We start from the raw sequence: 20360 nt of genomic DNA on the forward strand, positions 1-20360 counted from the left end.
GGTGCCTCTTCGATTTTTGAGCAAGCAATCTTGTTGGGAGTGTTTTCTCGAATGTGAGTAAATGTTGGGCATTTTTGCCAGTCTGCCTTGCCACGGAGCACGGAGGTTGACACACATTGAGACTTTCTAATTATTAAGTAATGGTGATGTTCCTTTACCCTTGTGGGTAATAGTAGGGTAGTTGGACATTTAAAATTTATGTGTCTAAACTTTGTTAGAGATCTTTGGCAAAGTTATATGTGGTACCCGAGGAGCTGATGTTGCGTGTGAAAAGTGATGCCTCTTCGGAATCCGGAGAGTTGTGCCTCTTCGATTTTTGAACCAACGACCATGTTACCCTTTCTTTTATAAAGGCACCAATTGTGTGCAAGAAGTACATTCAGAGAGTTATTGCTTGTAGGAATTTTCCACTTACTTCAGAGATTTATTGCTCATTTCTCCTTCATCATTTCTGAGAATGTCTGGCACATCCGATCATCATTTTGACTTAAACTTTGGTGAAGAGGCAGTCATGCCTTCTCAAGACAACATATGACGCCCATCCTTCTTATCCCCTACTAGTCCTCTTACAGTTGGGGACTCTGTGATGAAGAATGATATGACCGTTGCGGTGGTGGCCAGGAACCTTCTCACTCCCAAAGATAACAAACTACTTTCCAAACGGTCTGATGAGTTGGCTGTTAAGGATTCTCTGGCTCTCAGTGTTCATTGTGCAGGTTCTGTGTCTAATATGGTCCAACGCCTATTTGCTCGAACCCTCCAAGTTGAATCATTGGCGTCTGAAGTGATAAGTCTCAAACAGGAGATTAGATGGCTCAATCATAAGAATAAACAGTTGCACAGGGTCACACATGACTATGCTACAAACATGAAGAGGAAGCTCGACCAGCTTCAGGAATCTGATGGTCAGATTTTACTTGATCATCAGAGGTTTGTGGGTTTGTTCCAAAGGCATTTATTGCCTTCGTCTTCTGGGGCTGTACCGCGTAATGAAGCTCCAAATGTTTAACATTCCGTGCCTCCTCATTCTGGGGTTCTGCCTAGTACTGAGGCTCCGAATAATCACCTTCTGGTGCCTCTTCGTTCTTGAGCTCTGCCGACTGCTGAGACTTCTCCTGAGCAACCTTTGTGAAAGCTCCCTCTTGTTTGTTTATTTTGATTCATGTATATGTACATATTTGTAACTTATCGGAGATATTAATAAACAAGTTTTGCTTCATTTCAACGTATTGTGTTAAATACACCAAGAGTGAAGCTTTTGTGGTGGGGGAAGCTTTTGTGAGTGAAACTTTTGTTTGTGAAGCTTTTGTGGGTGAAGTTTTTGTAGGTGAAGCTTTTGTGGTGTATTGTGTTAAATACACCGATAGGGAAGCTTTTGTGGGTGAAGCTTTTGTGGTGGGGGAAGCTTTTGTGGGTAAAACTTTTGTTTGTGAAGCTTTTGTGGGTGAAACTTTTGTTTGTAAAGTTTTTGTAGGTGAAGCTTTTGTGGTGGGTGAAGCTTTTGTGGGTGAAGCTTTTGTAGGTGAAGCTATTATAGGTGAAGCTTTTGTAGGTGAAGCTTTGAAGTTTAAGCTTTGGAGTTGAAGCTTTTGTTGGGTACCATGAATTGATTTTGCTTCACACTATCTTGATCAAGATAGTGTGAAGCTTTTGAGAATTTGTAGTTGTCCTCCATTGATGAAGCTTTTGTTGGTGAAGCTTTTGTTGGGTACCATGAATTGATTTTGTTTCACACTATCTTGATCAAGATAATGTAAAGCTTTTGAGAATTTGTAGTTGTCCTCCATTGATGAAGCTTTTGTTGGTGAAGTTTTGGAGTTGAAGCTTTTGTTGGTGAAGCTTTTGTTGGGTACCATGAATTGATTTTGTTTCACACTATCTTGATCAAGATAATGTAAAGCTTTTGAGAATTTGTAGTTGTCCTCCATTGATTAAGCTTTTGTTGGTGAAGCTTTGGAGTTGAAGCTTTTGTTGGGTACCATGAATTGATTTTGCTTCACACTATCTTGATCAAGATAGTGTAAAGCTTTTGAGAATTTGTAGCTGTCCTCTATTGATGAAGCTTTTGTTGGTGAAGCTTTTGTGGTGAAGCTTTGTTGAGTACCACGAATTGATTTTGCTTCATACTATCTTGATCAAGGTAGTGTGAAGCTTTTGAGAATTTGTAATTGTTCTCCATTGATGAAGCTTTGTTGAATTTCCTTTTTTTTTTTTTGGGAAACTAGAAATTTGAAAATGTGGGAGAGACAACATATACAAATTTTGCTTCCACACTGTTGAGTAAGAGATTGTGATGCAAGCCACACCTTATAGTAGTCAAAGGTTTGGATGAACCATATACATTGAATTTGCTTCAAACAGTCTTGAATTTGCCTCGAAAGTTTGAGAATTGTAGTTGCCCTCCATTGATGAAGCTTTTGTTGGCACCATAAATTGGTTTTGCTTCACACTGTCTTGATCAAAAGTGTGTGAAGCTTTTGAGAATTATGGTTGAACTCCTTTGATGAAGCTTTTGTTGGTACCATAAATTGGTTTTGCTTCACAATGTCTTGATCAAGAGTGTATGAAGCTTTTGAGAATTGTGGTTGCCCTCCATTGATAAAGCTCTTGTTGGCACCATAAATTGGTTTTGCTTCACACTGTCTTGATCAAGAGTGTGTGAAGCTTTTGAGAATTGTGGTTGAACTCCTTTGATGAAGCTTTTGTTGGCACCATAAATTGGTTTTGGTTCACACTGTCTTGATCAAGAGTGTGTGAAGCTTTCTATGAGTTGTAGTGTTTGCATTGTTATAGAGGGGAAATGTTAAGCAGATGCAAAAGGGCTGAATAGTTTGATCTTCGTATGCCATGCACAGAAGTTGTTGTTGGCTTGCTATAAGACTTTGTTGGTGACTATAACTCTTGTTGGGCATAAGTGCTCCCCTAGTTGAGTTGTCAAGCTTGAGGGTTTTTTATTATTTGTGAATGTTAGGAGTTCACATGTACAAGTTGTACCACTCGTCTTCTGGTAAGTGGAATGAATGGTGAGTTGCTTTCATCACTTGGTTGGTGGTACGAAGGTGAGTTCCTTCATCACCTTTCATCACATTTCATCACCTGGTTGGTGGCACGATGATGAGTTCCTTCTTCACCTGGTTGGTGGCACGAGGATGAGTTCCTTCTTCACCTGGTTGGTGGCATGAATGGCAAGTTGCCAAATGATATTAAAGTACGGGTTGTACATTTCATCACCTGATTGGTGGCATGAAGGAGAGTACAGGTTGTACATTTCATCACCTGGTTGGTGGCATGAAAATAAGTTCATTCTTCACCTGGTTGGTGGCATGAGTGGCAAGTTGCCAAATGATATTAGAGTATTGGTTGTACATTTCATCACCTAGTTGGTGGCATGAAAGAGAGTACGGGTTGTACATTTCATCACCTGGTTGGTGGTATGAGTGGCAAGTTGCCAAATGATATTAAAGTACGGGTTGTACATTTCATCACCTGGTTGGTGGCATGAAGGAGAGTACGGGTTGAACATTTCATCACCTGGTTTGTGGCACGAAGATGAGTTCCTTCTTCACCTGGTTGGTGACATGAGTGGCAAGTTACCAAATGATATTAGAGCACGGGTTGTACATTTCATTACCTGGTTGGTGGCATGAAGTAGAGTACGGGTTGTACATTTCATCACCTGGTTGGTGGCATGAAGATGAGTTCCTTCTTCACCTGGTTGGTGGCATGAGTGACAAGTTGCCAAATGATATTAGAGTACGGGTTGTACATTTCATCACTTGGTTGGTGGCATGAAGGAGAGTACGGGTTGTACATTTCATCACCTGGTTGGCCAAAAAATATCTATCTTTGCTGGAATATGCAAATAAAAATGCAAATTGACAAAAACATTGAAATTCAAATGCATAGAAGCAAAGCAAAATACAAAACCTTAAACCAAATGACAGCTTGGAAATGGAAGCAAATGTGAACTGTTTTTAATCATTTAGGTTTAGATGATTGGCAAAAGAAAGGGCCATTCTTTGAATCAACATGATAAAAAACAGAACATGATTTAGGTGTTCAAATAACCAAAACTGAGAAAAACAAATTATGAAAAAAATTGAGAAAAACAATTAAATTTAAATGCACATAACAAAACAAATTGAGAAAAACACTTAAATTTCTTTATGCACAGAAGCAAAGCCAAGCACAAAACGTCAAACCAAATCACAGCCTGGAAATGTCCGAGCTTCAAAGCATAGATATACTCTAAATCAAATATAATTAAAGCCAATCAAACGAAATTAAAGCTTATTAAAACAAATAAGAACTTGGAAATAGAAAAGCAGCATAATAAAAAAAACGAAAAAGCAAAGATTGAAGATGGAAAAGGAACCTGCAACTAGGTTCTCGAGACGCAAAGAGACCAAGAGAACGACAAAAAAATACAATGCAAGAAACCCTAATTTATTAGCAAAAATCAAGAACAGTTAAAACCTAGGTTTATTCAAACAGTAATCTAGGAATTGAAAGAACGCTTACCTTTTGAATCGAAGGGAAACCAGCAACAAAAGGCTTCAATCACTACCTTTGCATGTTCGATTGATCAGTAAAATACACAGAAAAAGAGTTACATCACATAGCAATAAATTAGAGAGAATTCGAAGACAAAAGGAGATTGAAATGTGTAAACCTCACAAACGTCACAAACCCGAGAATTCTTGCCGACCAAAATCACAATTTCGAATTTGAAGCTGCATGATATGAATAGAGTTTGTAAACCTAATCCTAAAGCACAAAAGATTTGAAACAACCCTAGGTAGAGCTTTCGAAACCAACCCCCTTTCTCTCCCTCAAATCGTACACCCCATGTGACTCTGTCTGCCTACAAGCCGCATGCCTTCCTCTCATCAAATCTCTATCTCTCTCCCTCCTTGTCTCTCTTCTCTCTCTGCTTGCTCGCTCTCTCTCTCCCGACGGCATGCTCTCCCCGAGTCCCACTGCAGCTCAGAAAGAAAGGAAATGAAAGTCTCTAACCCACCCATCCCGTTCGAAACCCTACAGACTAAAATGACCATCACACCCCTGCCTTTCCACGATTATCAACATGCGGCATGAAGATTAGCGGCAGAGAGAGTCAATGGCAGCCTCGTAAATAAAGTGAAATTCGAATCCAAAGACTGTTCATTTATACAGTGCAATTGAAAAGCCTTCTTTAGACTAAAGTAATACATATTATTCATTCAATCCCTGCAGAAACGACCTTGCTTGAGCTGTTTATACTACAATTACATTGTTCTCTTGCAAGTATTTTTAAGTGTTTTTATCCCTACTTTTGCAGGTGGTAAAAATCATATCAAAGACTGATTAAATATAACAAATTGTCATACGAGTGGCCCTCTACCATAGTGGTGGAGAGGAGTGTGGCTCTTGCATTGCAGCGTGGGTTTAAACCCTGTCGGCTCCCTAATCTAAAAGCTAATATAACAAATCTATCATTTAACAAAAAAAAAAAAAATTGTCTTTAATATTTGGAACTTTCCATTTTTCCTTTTATTCTATTTTTCAAACTGTGGGCCTTTCCATGCCAATTCGATGAAAAGTTGAAGCTGTGAGCATCTAATTGGCAAATTTGTCAATACTTTCGAGTAATATGAGAGGAATACGAGCTCAGTGGCTAAATTTCAAATCTTTTCAGACGTTGTTTGGAATTTAGATTGAGAAGCAAATATTTTTAGTTTTGATTTTTAATTATTTGTCACTCAACAGCAAAAAGATTAAAGTTTGTTGTGTCTGATAGTCAAAATAACAAGTTTAATCCATCTTATCATCTATGAAACTTTTATCAAAGATTTCAAGAGTCCGTCCGACTGCTACTGTTATTGATGTGCATCGATTTTGAAAATACGGTTTCATGCCGTAGAGGATGGTTTAGACAAACTTCTCATGCCGTAGAAAGTGCTCATCCGTAAAGAATGGTTTAGAAAAAAAGTGAGGATCCCTAGTTATATAGCTAGCACTACTCTGGATAGCTCATTGCCCGTACACGTCACCTACTTCATACACTAAAACTTGGAGAGAAGCGCGAGAGTTGTTTTACTACTAATCAGGTTTCTCACTCTCTTACTTAGCTCTAGTCAGGCAACACCTCATTTTCTAGAGCTACATGCAATTTTTCATCTATATTAATACTTAATGTATTTGAAGGACCGACGATTCCCAATTCCAAGTGGGGTCTTAAATTAACTTCTGTCTCTATAGATGTGGACTAGCTAGTCCTAAATAGCCGCTTCGTTTAATCCATCTTATCATCTATGAAGGTGAGTTCCTTCATCACCTTTCATCACATTTCATCACCTGGTTGGTGGCACGAGGATGAGTTCCTTCTTCACCTGGTTGGTGGCACGAGGATGAGTTCCTTCTTCACCTGGTTGGTGGCATGAATGGCAAGTTGCCAAATGATATTAAAGTACGGGTTGTACATTTCATCACCTGATTGGTGGCATGAAGGAGAGTACAGGTTGTACATTTCATCACCTGGTTGGTGGCATGAAAATAAGTTCATTCTTCACCTGGTTGGTGGCATGAGTGGCAAGTTGCCAAATGATATTAGAGTATTGGTTGTACATTTCATCACCTAGTTGGTGGCATGAAAGAGAGTACGGGTTGTACATTTCATCACCTGGTTGGTGGTATGAGTGGCAAGTTGCCAAATGATATTAAAGTACGGGTTGTACATTTCATCACCTGGTTGGTGGCATGAAGGAGAGTACGGGTTGAACATTTCATCACCTGGTTTGTGGCACGAAGATGAGTTCCTTCTTCACCTGGTTGGTGACATGAGTGGCAAGTTACCAAATGATATTAGAGCACGGGTTGTACATTTCATTACCTGGTTGGTGGCATGAAGTAGAGTACGGGTTGTACATTTCATCACCTGGTTGGTGGCATGAAGATGAGTTCCTTCTTCACCTGGTTGGTGGCATGAGTGACAAGTTGCCAAATGATATTAGAGTACGGGTTGTACATTTCATCACTTGGTTGGTGGCATGAAGGAGAGTACGGGTTGTACATTTCATCACCTGGTTGGCCAAAAAATATCTATCTTTGCTGGAATATGCAAATAAAAATGCAAATTGACAAAAACATTGAAATTCAAATGCATAGAAGCAAAGCAAAATACAAAACCTTAAACCAAATGACAACTTGGAAATGGAAGCAAATGTGAACTGTTTTTAATCATTTAGGTTTAAATGATTGGCAAAAGAAAGGGCCATTCTTTGAATCAACATGATAAAAAACAGAACATGATTTAGGTGTTCAAATAACCAAAACTGAGAAAAACAAATTATGAAAAAAATTGAGAAAAACAATTAAATTTAAATGCACAGAACAAAACAAATTGAGAAAAACACTTAAATTGAGAAAACTCTTAAATTTCTTTATGCACAGAAGCAAAGCCAAGCACAAAACGTCAAACCAAATCACAGCCTGGAAATGTCCGAGCTTCAAAGCATAGATATACTCTAAATCAAATATAATTAAAGCCAATCAAACGAAATTAAAGCTTATTAAAACAAATAAGAACTTGGAAATAGAAAAGCAGCATAATAAAAAAAACGAAAAAGCAAAGATTGAAGATGGAAAAGGAACCTGCAACTAGGTTCTCGAGACGCAAAGAGACCAAGAGAACGACAAAAAAATACAATGCAAGAAACCCTAATTTATTAGCAAAAATCAAGAACAGTTAAAACCTAGGTTTATTCAAACAGTAATCTAGGAATTGAAAGAACGCTTACCTTTTGAATCGAAGGGAAACCAGCAACAAAAGGCTTCAATCACTACCTTTGCATGTTCGATTGATCAGTAAAATACACAGAATAAGAGTCACATAGCAATAAATTAGAGAGAATTCGAAGACAAAAGGAGATTGAAATGTGTAAACCTCACAAACGTCACAAACCCTAGAATTCTTGCCGACCAAAATCACAATTTCGAATCTGAAGCTGCATGATATGAATAGAGTTTGTAAACCTAATCCTAAAGCACAAAAGATTTGAAACAACCCTAGGTAGAGCTTTCAAAACCAACCCCCTTTCTCTCCCTCAAATCGTACACCCCATGTGACTCTGTCTGCCTACAAGCCGCATGCCTTCCTCTCACCAAATCTCTATCTCTCTCCCTCCCTGTCTCTCTTCTCTCTCTGCTCGCTCGCTCTCTCTCTCCCGACGGCATTCTCTCCCCGAGTCCCACTGCAGCTCAGAAAGAAAGGAAATGAAAGTCTCTAACCCACCCATCCCATTCGAAACCCTACAGACTAAAATGACCATCACACCCCTGCCTTTCCACGATTATCAACACGCGGCATGAAGATTAGCGGCAGAGAGAGTCAATGGCAGCCTCGTAAATAAAGTGAAATTCGAATCCAAAGACTGTTCATTTATACAGTGCAATTGAAAAGCCTTCTTTAGACTAAAGTAATACATATTATTCATTCAATCCCTGCAGAAACGACCTTGTTTGAGCTGTTTATACTACAATTACATTGTTCTCTTGCAAGTATTTTTAAGTGTTTTTATCCCTACTTTTGCAGGTGGTAAAAATCATATCAAAGACTGATTAAATATAACAAATTGTCATACGAGTGGCCCTCTACCATAGTGGTGGAGAGGAGTGTGGCTCTTGCATTGCAGCGTGGGTTTAAACCCTGTCGGCTCCCTAATCTAAAATCTAATATAACAAATCTATCATTTAACAAAAAAAAAAAAAAATTGTCATGAATATTTGGAACTTTCCATTTTTCCTTTTATTCTATTTTTCAAACTGTGGGCCTTTCCATGCCAATTCGATGAAAAGTTGAAGCTGTGAGCATCTAATTGGCAAATTTGTCAATACTTTCGAGTAATATGAGAGGAATACGAGCTCAGTGGCTAAATTTCAAATCTTTTCAGGCGTTGTTTGGAATTTAGATTGAGAAGCAAATATTTTTAGTTTTGATTTTTAATTATTTGTCACTCAACAGCAAAAAGATTAAAGTTTGTTGTGTCTGATAGTCAAAATAACAAGTTTAATCCATCTTATCATCTATGAAACTTTTATCAAAGATTTCAAGAGTCCGTCCGACTGCTACTGTTATTGATGTGCATCGATTTTGAAAATACGGTTTCATGCCGTAGAGGATGGTTTAGACAAACTTCTCATGCCGTAGAAAGTGCTCATCCGTAAAGAATGGTTTAGAAAAAAAGTGAGGATCCCTAGTTATATAGCTAGCACTACTCTGGATAGCTCATTGCCCGTACACGTCACCTACTGTTGGAGAACAATTCAGAAATAAACAATATAACAGAAATAAACAGAACTTGAAATTCATAATTTTATTTTACTAAAAGTACTTGCTATACAGAATGAAAAGTATACAATAAAAACAGAAATTTATATAAGAATATCCACAGTACTAACTTGATTACAGAAGGTAGAGGCTAGCGTAAAAGCTATGTCCTTCGAACAGTAATTCCGTCCCACTCTTGTGCTTGTGGTTCTACAACGTCTGCTCGACCAGGATACAACTACCTAATCCTACATTCCGCACTGGATTATAGAATTCTAGCGAATTGCTTTGTGTGTTTACTCTCTCTCTGGAATTTTGTACGGAAGAAAAGGAAGAAGAAAAGATGTCATTTGGATACCATGGATTGCATATATATAGGAGTTTCACACCCTTTCAAATACCAGTTCAGTGTATTTGAAGGTTCACAACTCTTTTCTAAGAGCTGTGTCTTTTAATCAAAACGTTTTTAATTAATAATAAATTAATTAAAAACTTAATCCGAAAATTAAAATTAATGAATCAGATTAATTTTAAATTCCAAGGCCCCAAGTGCCCCACCAAGCCCTTGTCTTGATTAATTAATATTAATTGTATTTAGGCTATATTATACAAGCCTAATCCACACAACCATAAGGCCCAAGCCTTCAATCCATTTCCAAATGACCCACATTCTAATTACTAGACTAAAGCACTAAATCTATATAAAGGCCCCTGTGAATCTTGTTTTCCCCAATATGGGACAAGAGTCTCAAAACTTCCAACACCTACTTCATACACTAAAACTTGGAGAGAAGCGCGAGAGTTGTTTTACTACTAATCAGGTTTCTCACTCTCTTACTTAGCTCTAGTCAGGCAACACCTAATTTTCTAGAGCTACCTGCAATTTTTCATCTATATTAATACTTAATGTATTTGAAGGACCGACGATTCCCAATTCCAAGTGGGGTCTTAAATTAACTTCTGTCTCTATAGATGTGGACTAGCTAGTCCTAAATAGCCGCTTCGTTTAATCCATCTTATCATCTATGAAACTTTTGTCAAAGATTCCAAGAGTCCGTCCGACGACTGCTACTCTCATTGATGTGCATCGATTTTGAAAATGCAAGGTGAGGCTCCCTAATATATATAGGTAGCACTACTCTGGATTGTTCATTGCTCATACACATCACCTGCTTCATACACTAGAACTTTATGGAGAGAACCATGAGAGTTGTTTTATTGCTAATCAGGTTTCTAGCCATTGCAACCATTACTTTCAGTATTGGTTTATGCAATGGAAATCCCGGTTGGCCTCCACTTTGCAAAGAAAGTGAAAGACAAGCACTTCTGATGTTCAAGCAAGATCTCAAGGACCCTACCAATCGGCTTGCATCGTGGGTTGCAGAAGAACATTCAGACTGTTGCAGTTGGACAGGAGTTGTCTGTGATCACATAACCGGCCACGTCCACAAGTTGCACCTTAATAGTTCTTATCACTCTTTTTGGGATTCCAACTCTTTCTTCGGTGGTAAGATAAATCCTTCTTTGCTCAGTTTAAAGCATCTCAACCACTTGGACTTGAGTAACAATAATTTCAGTACAACACAAATTCCTAGTTTCTTTGGTTCTATGACAAGTTTAACACACCTTAACCTTGCAAACTCAGAGTTTTATGGAATAATTCCTCATAAACTGGGAAATCTTTCCAGCCTACATTATCTCAATCTCAGTAACATCTATAGTTCTAATCTGATGGTAGAGAACCTTCAGTGGATTTCTGGTCTTTCTCTGCTGAAACACTTGGACTTGAGTTTTGTAAATCTTAATATAGCATTTGACTGGTTGCAAGTTACAAACATGCTCCCTTCTTTGGTAGAGTTAATTATGTCCGATTGTCAACTTGTTCAAATTCCCCATCTACCCACCCCAAATTTTACTTCCCTGGTCGTCCTTGATCTCTCTTTCAACAATTTTAATTCTTTGATGCCGAAGTGGGTTTTCAGTCTTAAAAATCTAGTTTCTCTTCATCTCAATGATTGTGGTTTCCAAGGTCCAATTCCTAGCATTTCACAGAATATGACTTGTCTTAAATTTCTTAGTCTCTTGGAGAACGACTTCAATTCTACCATACTTGAATGGTTGTATAGCTTGAACAATCTTGAGTCCTTACTTCTTTCTTACAATGGCTTACATGGTGAAATATCGAGTTCCATTGGAAACATGACATCCCTTGTCAATCTAGACTTAAAGTATAATCAGTTGGAAGGGAAAATACCAAATTCTTTGGGACATCTTTGTAAGTTGAAAGTTCTTGATCTGTCAAAGAACCATTTCACTGTTCAAAGACCATCCGAAATCTTTGAAAGTTTGTCCAGATGTGGTCCAGATGGAATAAAGTCATTGTCGTTGAGAAATACTAATATATCAGGTCCCATTCCAATGTCACTAGGAAATATGTCAAACTTAGAAAAATTGGATATATCTTATAATTCGTTAGAAGGTGCAGTGTCGGAAGTTTCTTTTAGCAAACGTACAAAGTTGAAGCATTTCATTGCAAAAGGAAACTCATTGACTTTGAAAACTAGTCAAGATTGGGTTCCTCCTTTTCAACTTGAAATTTTGCAGCTGGATTCCTGGCATTTGGGGCCTAAATGGCCAATGTGGTTGCGGACACAAACACAATTAAAAGAACTGAGCTTGTTTGGTACAGGAATTTCAAGTACTATTCCAACTTGGTTTTGGAACTTAACTTCCAAAGTACAGTATCTGAATCTCTCTCACAATCAATTGTATGGGGAGATTCAAACTATAGTTGTTGCTCCTTATTCATTTGTTGATCTTGGTTCTAACCAATTCATTGGTGCATTGCCTATTGTTCCCACCTCATTATTGTGGCTAGATCTTTCCAATTCATCATTTTCTGGATCTGTTTTCCACTTCTTCTGTGATAGGCCAGATGAACCACGGCTACTTTATTTTCTTCTTCTCGGGAACAATCTTCTTACTGGAAATGTACCCGACTGTTGGGTGAATTGGTCATTTTTGGAATTCCTAAATTTAGAAAACAACCATCTAACTGGGAATGTCCCAATGTCCATGGGATACTTGCCACATTTGCAATCGCTGCACTTGCGCAATAATCACCTGTACGGAGAATTGCCACATTCCCTACAGAACTGTACCGGGTTGGAAGTTGTTGACCTTAGTGGAAATGGGTTTGTCGGAAGCATACCAATATGGATGGGTAAAAGCCTTCTTGGGTTGAACCTTCTTAACCTTCGTTCGAATGAGTTTGAAGGAGACATTCCTTCGGAAATTTGTTATTTGAAAAGTCTCCAGATATTGGACCTTGCGCATAATAAACTCTCTGGAACGATACCGAGATGCTTCCACAATTTGAGCGCCATGGCTGATGTGTCAGAATTCTTTTTGCAAACATCTCGGTTTATTATTTCTGATATGGCTCATACAGTTCTAGAGAATGCAATCTTGGTAACGAAAGGGATAGAAATGGAATATACCAAGATTCTGAAATTTGTAAAAAACATGGATCTTTCATGCAACTTTATATGGAGAGATCCCTGAAGAACTTACCGGCCTCCTCGCATTGCAGTCACTCAATTTATCGAATAATCGCTTCACTGGAAAAATTCCTTCAAAGATTGGTAATATGGCACGGTTAGAATCTCTCGATTTTTCCATGAACCAACTTGATGGTGAAATTCCTCCAAGCACTACGAATTTGACATTTTTGAATCACTTAAACTTGTCCTACAACAATTTGACGGGAAGAATTCCGGAAGGCACTCAGTTGCAGACCCTTGATCCGTCTAGCTTCATCGGCAATGAACTCTGCGGACCTCTACTCAACAACAATTGCAGCGCAAATGGAGTGATACCGCCACCAACAGTTGAGCAAGATGGAGGAGGATACCATTTACTTGAAGATGAGTGGTTCTACGTGAGCTTGGGAGTTGGATTCTTCACGGGGTTTTGGATTGTGCTTGGTTCTTTGCTGGTAAACATGCCATGGAGCATTCTTCTTTCACAGTTGCTGAATAGGATAGTGCTTAAAATGTGTCATGTAATTGTTGAATATGTTTAGCTTTGTTTTGTACTTTGAGTAAGTTTGTTGGCATTTTCCTTGCTGTGACGAATATGCCAGTATGGTTGTGTTGTATGATTTTGTCAAATTTCGTTCTCTTGTTTCATTGTATTTTTCTTTCAGGTTTGGTTTTAGAGGGGTTAGGTTTCAGTCTCCCCTCCATTGTATTGTTTTTGTTTTTGTTTCTAGAGGGGTAAGTTTTATGTCTTCCCTTCTTACTCAATGTTGTTTTTCTCCTTTTTCTTGGCATTATGAGGGGTAAGGTTTATGTTCTCCCATGACTAGATGTAACTTATTTGTTTCGTTATCAATAAAATATTGCTCGTACCGTCGAGCTTTTTTTAAAATATAAAAAATAGAAAAAATTATCCCATAAAAAATTATAACTTGTTTTCTGAACAAGTAACTCTTAATTCAGCAGAAGTAAATTGAATGACAAGAGAAATGTGTGAAAATGGTTTAGGGATAATTAATTATCAGCAAACTCACATTATTCACATTATTTCGTGGTTGTATTTTTAAAGGAAAACTAATGAAAATGGTTTGAAAACTTTGAGTTTTAACGATAAGGACAAAATAAAATATAAAGTGAATAGTACCATGTTTGACTTTTTATTGTAAAAATGTGGTTTTTCGTTAAAGTGAACAGTATTGTGGACATTTCATTAAAACTCCATATTTTTAATTATTTTTAATTTATAATTTTACCCCTGGATCTTTCTTTTGTTCTCGCTCTTCTCTTTCCCCTTCTTCTTCGTAGTACTTCTCTCTCTCTCTCTCTCTCTCTCTCTCTCTCTCTCTCTCTCTCTCTCTGTTCTTCGTACTAATTCACGTGAAACTTCTCGCTCTTCTACGAGAAAACCCAATTGCTATGCAGCTTTGAAATGCTCGTGCTCCCTCTCTCTTCTTCGTACTAATTCACGTGACACCTCTCGCTTTTCTACGAGAAAACCAAATTGCTAAGCAGCTTTGAAATGCTTGTGGAGCAAGCAAAATAGTGACGACGGAGTTAGCATTTTCCTATGTTATTTAGGGGCACTTTTTGTCACAAAGCATTCATATTGATGCCAATATACGCAAAGTTTATAAACTTGAAACATGATACATTATGAAGCAACTTTGTTCCTAGAATAAATAAAATCGACTCGACTCGATTCGACTTGACATGTATCGATCTGTAGTTGCTTGACATCCTAAGCATAAGGGTTAACAACAGGGGCTGTTTAAATCTTTGAAAAGAACATAATAAAGGCATATATTGCATGTACAAAAAACCAGGAAACAAAGTTTTACGACAGGAAAGAAGAAAAAAGAAATGCTAGAAGTATAGGGACGGTCCCTCGTCTCTGCTAGATGAATGCATCATGCATGCTACAATGACAGTGAAGGAAGAATAGAAAGTTTTGCAGAATCCAACTCCACTCTTCATGAGTCTCCAGCATTAGCGAAACTTCTGTTAGATTTGTGACCAAGTGGACAACAAGCCAAAATACCTTTCGGCTAATAAAATAGAATAAGGAAAAGGGGGACATCATTATGATGTCTAGCCCTTGATTTGTGGCTTTTACAAAGGCAAAGAATATGTGGCAATTATGGTTTTGTTCTTTTTGTTTATTATATGTTTTTGGTTATGCCTTTGGTGAAGTGGGAGCGGCAGCAGATGAGATAAAGGGAATTGTCTGTTGACAGCTCCAATTAGTGAGCAGAGGAGAGAGCATTCGGCTCTCCCATTTGAAATAGAGTTGCTGCTTTCCCCCTTTGTTAGTGATCACTCAATCAAAGATATTTGTGCTACATGTTGTGGCTTTTGGGAGAGAAGGAATTTGGTATACGTTTCCATTTTCTCCATTTGTTCTTTGTTTTAGTGAGAGCTATTGGGTGTATGTGAGATTTGGGTTTAAGAGTTAAAACTCTATTTGTAATCTCCTTTTGATATTAGTGGAATTTCCTCGCCGTCTCAGAACTGGACGTAGGCTTACGCCGAACCAGTATAAATCATTGTGTCATTTTATATTATTTGTATTGTCATATTTTGCCGTTGTTGCTTATTGGTTTCATATTTGACGCTTCCGCACAATAACTTCATCTCATTTGGTTTGCTGCCCCTAATGCTGTGGTTGAGCCTACTTGTTTTACGTAGGCTAACAAATATCCCGAATGGAAACAGGCAATGGCAGAAGAGTTTAATGCTCTTTTGTGTACTGGCACATGATCCTTGGTTCCATTTCTTCCATCCATGAACGTTCTTCCAAATAAATGGGTATATCGGATCAAACGACATTCTAATGGTTCCATACAACGGTATAAGGCTTGACTAGTCGCAAATGGCTTTCACCAGCAAGAAGGTATAGATTACAGCGAGACGTTCAGTCCTGTTGTCACTCATGCAATAATCAGACTCATTCTCTCCATTGCACTTCACTACAATTGGCTTATCCGACAACTTGATGTTCAGAATGCTTTCTTACATGGTTCTTTGGTAGAGCGACAAACCTTCAAGTTTTGTGGAACCTCAATTTCAATCACATGTTTGTAGACTACAAAAATCATAATATGGTTTGAAACAAGCACCTCATGCCTGGTAGCAGATTCTTCGTTGTTCACCTTCTTTAATGGATCCACAGTTATCTACTTGTTGACATATGTTGACGACATCCTTGTTACGGGCAATAATCCATTACATATATCTCGGTTCATTCAACAGCTTGGCCAAAAAATTTCTATGAAAGATCTAGGTCCCTTGCATTATTTTTTTGGGAATGGAAATTACACGAACATCCACTGCCATGTATCTTTCTCAATCCAAGTACATCTTGGACCTTCTAAAGAAGACCAAAATGTCTTATGCAAAGCCTCTCACCACTCCCGCTGCAACTGGCCCTAAGTTGAGTATATATGACAGAGAACCTTTGTCAGATGGCACTAATTTTCGAAGTATAATCGGTGCTCTCCAATAACTTCTTTTCACGAGACCTGGTATTGCTTTTGCCGTCAATCAGGTCTGCCAATATATGCATTCACCCACTACTGCTCATTGGGATGCTGTCAAACGCGTACTTCAATACTTGAAGGCCATTCATGATCAGGGCATTGTCTATAAACCTAGTCCTCTCACCCTCACTGCATTTACCGATGAGGACTATGCTGGAGATCCTGATGATCGACGCTCCAGTAGTGGCTATTGCATTTTTCTTGGAGATAATCTCGTCTCTTGGAGCTCCAAGAAATAGTGGGGGGTGTCTCGCTCAAACACTGAGGCCAAGTATAGACAACTGGCCTATACGGCAACCATTTTATCTTGGTTTCTCCATATCTTTCGTGACCTGCACCTTTCTCTTTCTGCACCAAAGTTATGGTGCGACAATATGAGTGCACTTGCAGTAGCTTCTAATCCTATTTACCAGGCAAGGATGAGACGCGTCGAAGTTAACTATTGCTATATGCGAGAAAAGGTTGTTTGCAAAGAAATTCAAGTTGGCTATGTCGCAACTACTGATCAGATTGCAGATCTTCTCATAAAAGGATTGTCCTCTGCTTGTTTCAGTCATCTCCTCTCCAAGCTTCCCATTCGTCAACGCTCACTTAGCCTGCAGGGGTGTGATAAACCTATTATTCCTACATGTACTCCAGGTCAGCAATCCACATCCCTGCAGTTTGAATCACCTAAGTCTCGCTCACCAAGTCAAAGTCAGTTTGGATAACTCAAGGACTCTTCACTAGATAGAGAACCAACGCAGTCCTATCTCTTCTTAGACTCAATCAATTTATATTTGTAATTTGAATTCACTTGTAATCCGCTATACGTTTATACTGTAACAGACTTATCTTGTAATCTCTATATAATGAAGTCAAAACCTCACTCATCATCGAGTTGAGCTTATGCAATCAGTCTTTACAACCCTAGCTTAAATTCTTTCAAGTGGAGTATTGGAATCTTAATCAAGCGAATTATTAGAAATGGCGCGTTGAATTCACTTGTAAGGGAATCGGATTTGGCTCACATGATGACTGCCCAAACTCACCATGTGCCCACGAGTCTTCAACGCTGCCAGCGATCCCTGAAAACAATATCTATTGGTAAGAATTCGTAGTCCAAAATAAATGTTATATATTAGATAATGTCGAATGCCCTTAACCAACTGAGTTAGAAGTCACTATTGAAGTTGGTCAAGCATATATATGCAGCAACATTTGAGTAAATCATGACACACTTATGGAGATTATAAGAAAAGTAAAACTTATACCTCAAACGTAACCTTCCCTACGCCATCATAGACAACATCAACGCCATTGTTGAAAGTTATTTCTTTCACACGAGCGACAAAGTCCTCTTCCTCATAGATTATGACATGGTGGCATCCATCCTCCTTGGCTTGAGCTGGCTTCTCTTGAGTTGATACGGTTCCTATGACAGTGGCACCAATGGCATTAGTCCACTGGCATAAATGGAATCCAACTCCACCGGCAGCGTGAACAAGGACCATCTGTCCAGGTTCGACCTGTATAATTAAGAACACTCGAGTCATATCTAATAACTTCAAGAAACAATTGCTTTTGAAAAGGGATGGTCAGTACGCGTGTTACAAATGCAATTGTAGAATGTAGCAATGTTATGATAATACGATTATTGACCCTTTAATTATAATTTGCTGTTAAGATTAATTTTAAGATTGTTCTTGCCACATTTATTTTCAAGGAAGATTAAAACGAGCAAATGCAGCTGCACAAGTATAAAACTACCTTGAAACAACGGCGTAGTAGACACTAAACACTCAGCTGTCATCTCCTTCAATCAAGATGTCGGTCAAATTGCATATATTTCAACTATGATCATGATCGTGAAGTACAGGTTAGCGCAAAGAGTTTGTATACCGTGATTTAGGTGTGTATGATGACGTTGAAAGTCAGAGCTTTTCACAGCCTTGCACTCTAGATCTGAAGACGCTTTTGGACAAGACCATACAACCAACCTTGTTATGTATTTTCTTTCTTAGAAAACTAAAACAACGCTTCTCTCGAGTTCGAATCCCAAAACCAAAATTCATCCAGTATATATATCCCTCGCTGATAGGAAAGGAGAGAAAAACAAAGCAATGCCAAGAGCTCCGTCAATCCGCTATTCATTGATAGACGAAGCTCTCTCTTTATCATCTCGTGCCAGATGTAACAAAGGATTCATCCTTTTTCCTTCTCGCGAACCACGGGAGCGCCTAGTGCCCAGAGGAGCAAAGCTAATTTTCCTTTCGGGGTAAAGCGGCGCATAAAAAAGGTTTGGCCCGTCAAAAGCCCAGTTCCTTCGCGAACGAAGTTCAGAATCAACAAGGGTTCGTAGAACGAAGGGGGTGTACAACTGGCGGTGTACAACACCACCACGTTTTTGAAGACACCAAAGGACCAATTGGCAATTAAATAAAGTACCTTCGAATAAGATGACAGACTAAATGAATAAAATATCCCTCAGACCACATGAACTCAACCGCCTGCACAACCCCGGCCAGTCCACCAATGACTCTAATTTACTCAGAGTTTTAATTTGCTAACGACTTAATTAATTTATTTATTAAAGGGTAATTAAAGAAAATCTAGTTGTGAAGCCCTTGTAGTTTGTATTGACCAGTATTGACTGATACGAAGGGTAGTATGGTCAAAATGGTGGTGCTGAAGTATGGCAGTTAGTATATTTGGAAGTCAGTTAGAATTGGCGGTAAAATTGGTTAGAGCTGTTAGAACTAGTAGCATAAGAGATAAGGCAGCCATTGAGATATATAAGTGTGTAAGAATCTTGTAGTATTCATTCGAAGAAATATACAGAAACTCATAACCTCTGCAATTCTCTTTTTTCTCTCTAAGTTTTCTGCTTTTCTTCAATTCTCTATGCACTGTTATCATGGTATCAGAGCCGGCCGATCCTTGGTTTCAATTCCGATGTGCAAGTCTTCTTGATTGATTGAAGCTCGATGGTAGCTGCAAGTTCTCAGGGATTTCTGCTCAAAGGTTCATAATTTTCATTCGTATCAGGTTCTTTGTTTCTGATTTCACAGTGCACACCATCTGTTTGCGTTATGTTCTAGTTGGAGAATGTTTGTTATTTTTCTGAAAGATTGACGGCCCATAGCCATTGTTAGAAATTTGAAAGGACGATAGCCATTGTTTGAGAGCATAAGAGGCCAATAGCCATTGTTTGATCAAGATTTGTTGGTATTCATTCAGTTGTTTCATTGAAAAAGGCCGATAGCCAGTAGGGAAGAATCTGTGATAGTGTATTTGGGGTTCAAGAACAAGTCTTTTTTAACTGCAATATAAATTTCTGGATTAATATTCTCTGTAATCTTGTTCAAATGGCGGAATCTATTGTTAAAATTGAAGGGTTACTTGGTATGCTTACAGTGAAGCTTCAAGATGATAATTTTGTAACAATCTGTTCTTAGGGGGTATGAGTTCATAATGAGAGAGAGAGAGAGAGAGAGAGAGAGTGAGAGACCTCAGGACCACCAAGTTCATGGACTCGAATGGCTTTCACCATCATTGCTGCTGCAGGTGATGCTGCTGCTTCAGTGCCAATGTACTGCTCTAACTGCTTTCTGGGTTCTAACTGGGTTCTAACAAGGTTAAAAATCACTTGTTACACGTCACTCTAGTTACTTTGGCACTTTTGCATGAACTCCACGTACTAGTATTCTAAGGTTCACTGTCAAGAAAAACGTGCATACGTTTCACATTATAAAAGAGATAAATATACGTTACACTGATTTGTAATTAATGTATGAGGGTTGGTGACGAAGTTATCTTTTTCTTCTCTTTCTCCATTACAAATTGACTAATTTAAATCTGGGGAAATTAAACTTTAAAAAAACCAAAATAATTAATCTACACAGATTTGTAATGATTTTCATTTCTTTTGGTAGGAAATAACTGGATACGATTCATTCAATTTCTATTACTTTATTCATATGCCGATTAAAAAATAAA

General features: G+C 38.3%; 1 protein-coding gene, 1 long non-coding RNA gene and 1 pseudogene across 2 annotated transcripts in view; 2 read left to right on the forward strand and 1 right to left on the reverse strand.

Moving 5' to 3' along the window:
* The window catches only part of LOC126630467 (receptor-like protein EIX1), a 29224-nt pseudogene extending 15741 nt beyond the window's left edge, over positions 1-13483 (forward strand).
* LOC126630535 (uncharacterized) overlaps positions 1-20360 on the reverse strand; it is a 59084-nt gene that overhangs the window by 30571 nt on the left and 8153 nt on the right. The gene's annotated exons all lie outside the window — the stretch shown is intronic.
* LOC126630698 (uncharacterized) lies at positions 18667-20134 on the forward strand. The gene is made up of 2 exons (XR_007626082.1): positions 18667-19987; positions 20066-20134. It is a non-coding gene; the product is annotated as an uncharacterized LOC126630698 (long non-coding RNA).

The sequence above is a fragment of the Malus sylvestris genome, chromosome 1, assembly GCF_916048215.2.
Source record: "Malus sylvestris chromosome 1, drMalSylv7.2, whole genome shotgun sequence".
Taxonomy (NCBI): Eukaryota; Viridiplantae; Streptophyta; class Magnoliopsida; order Rosales; family Rosaceae; genus Malus; species Malus sylvestris.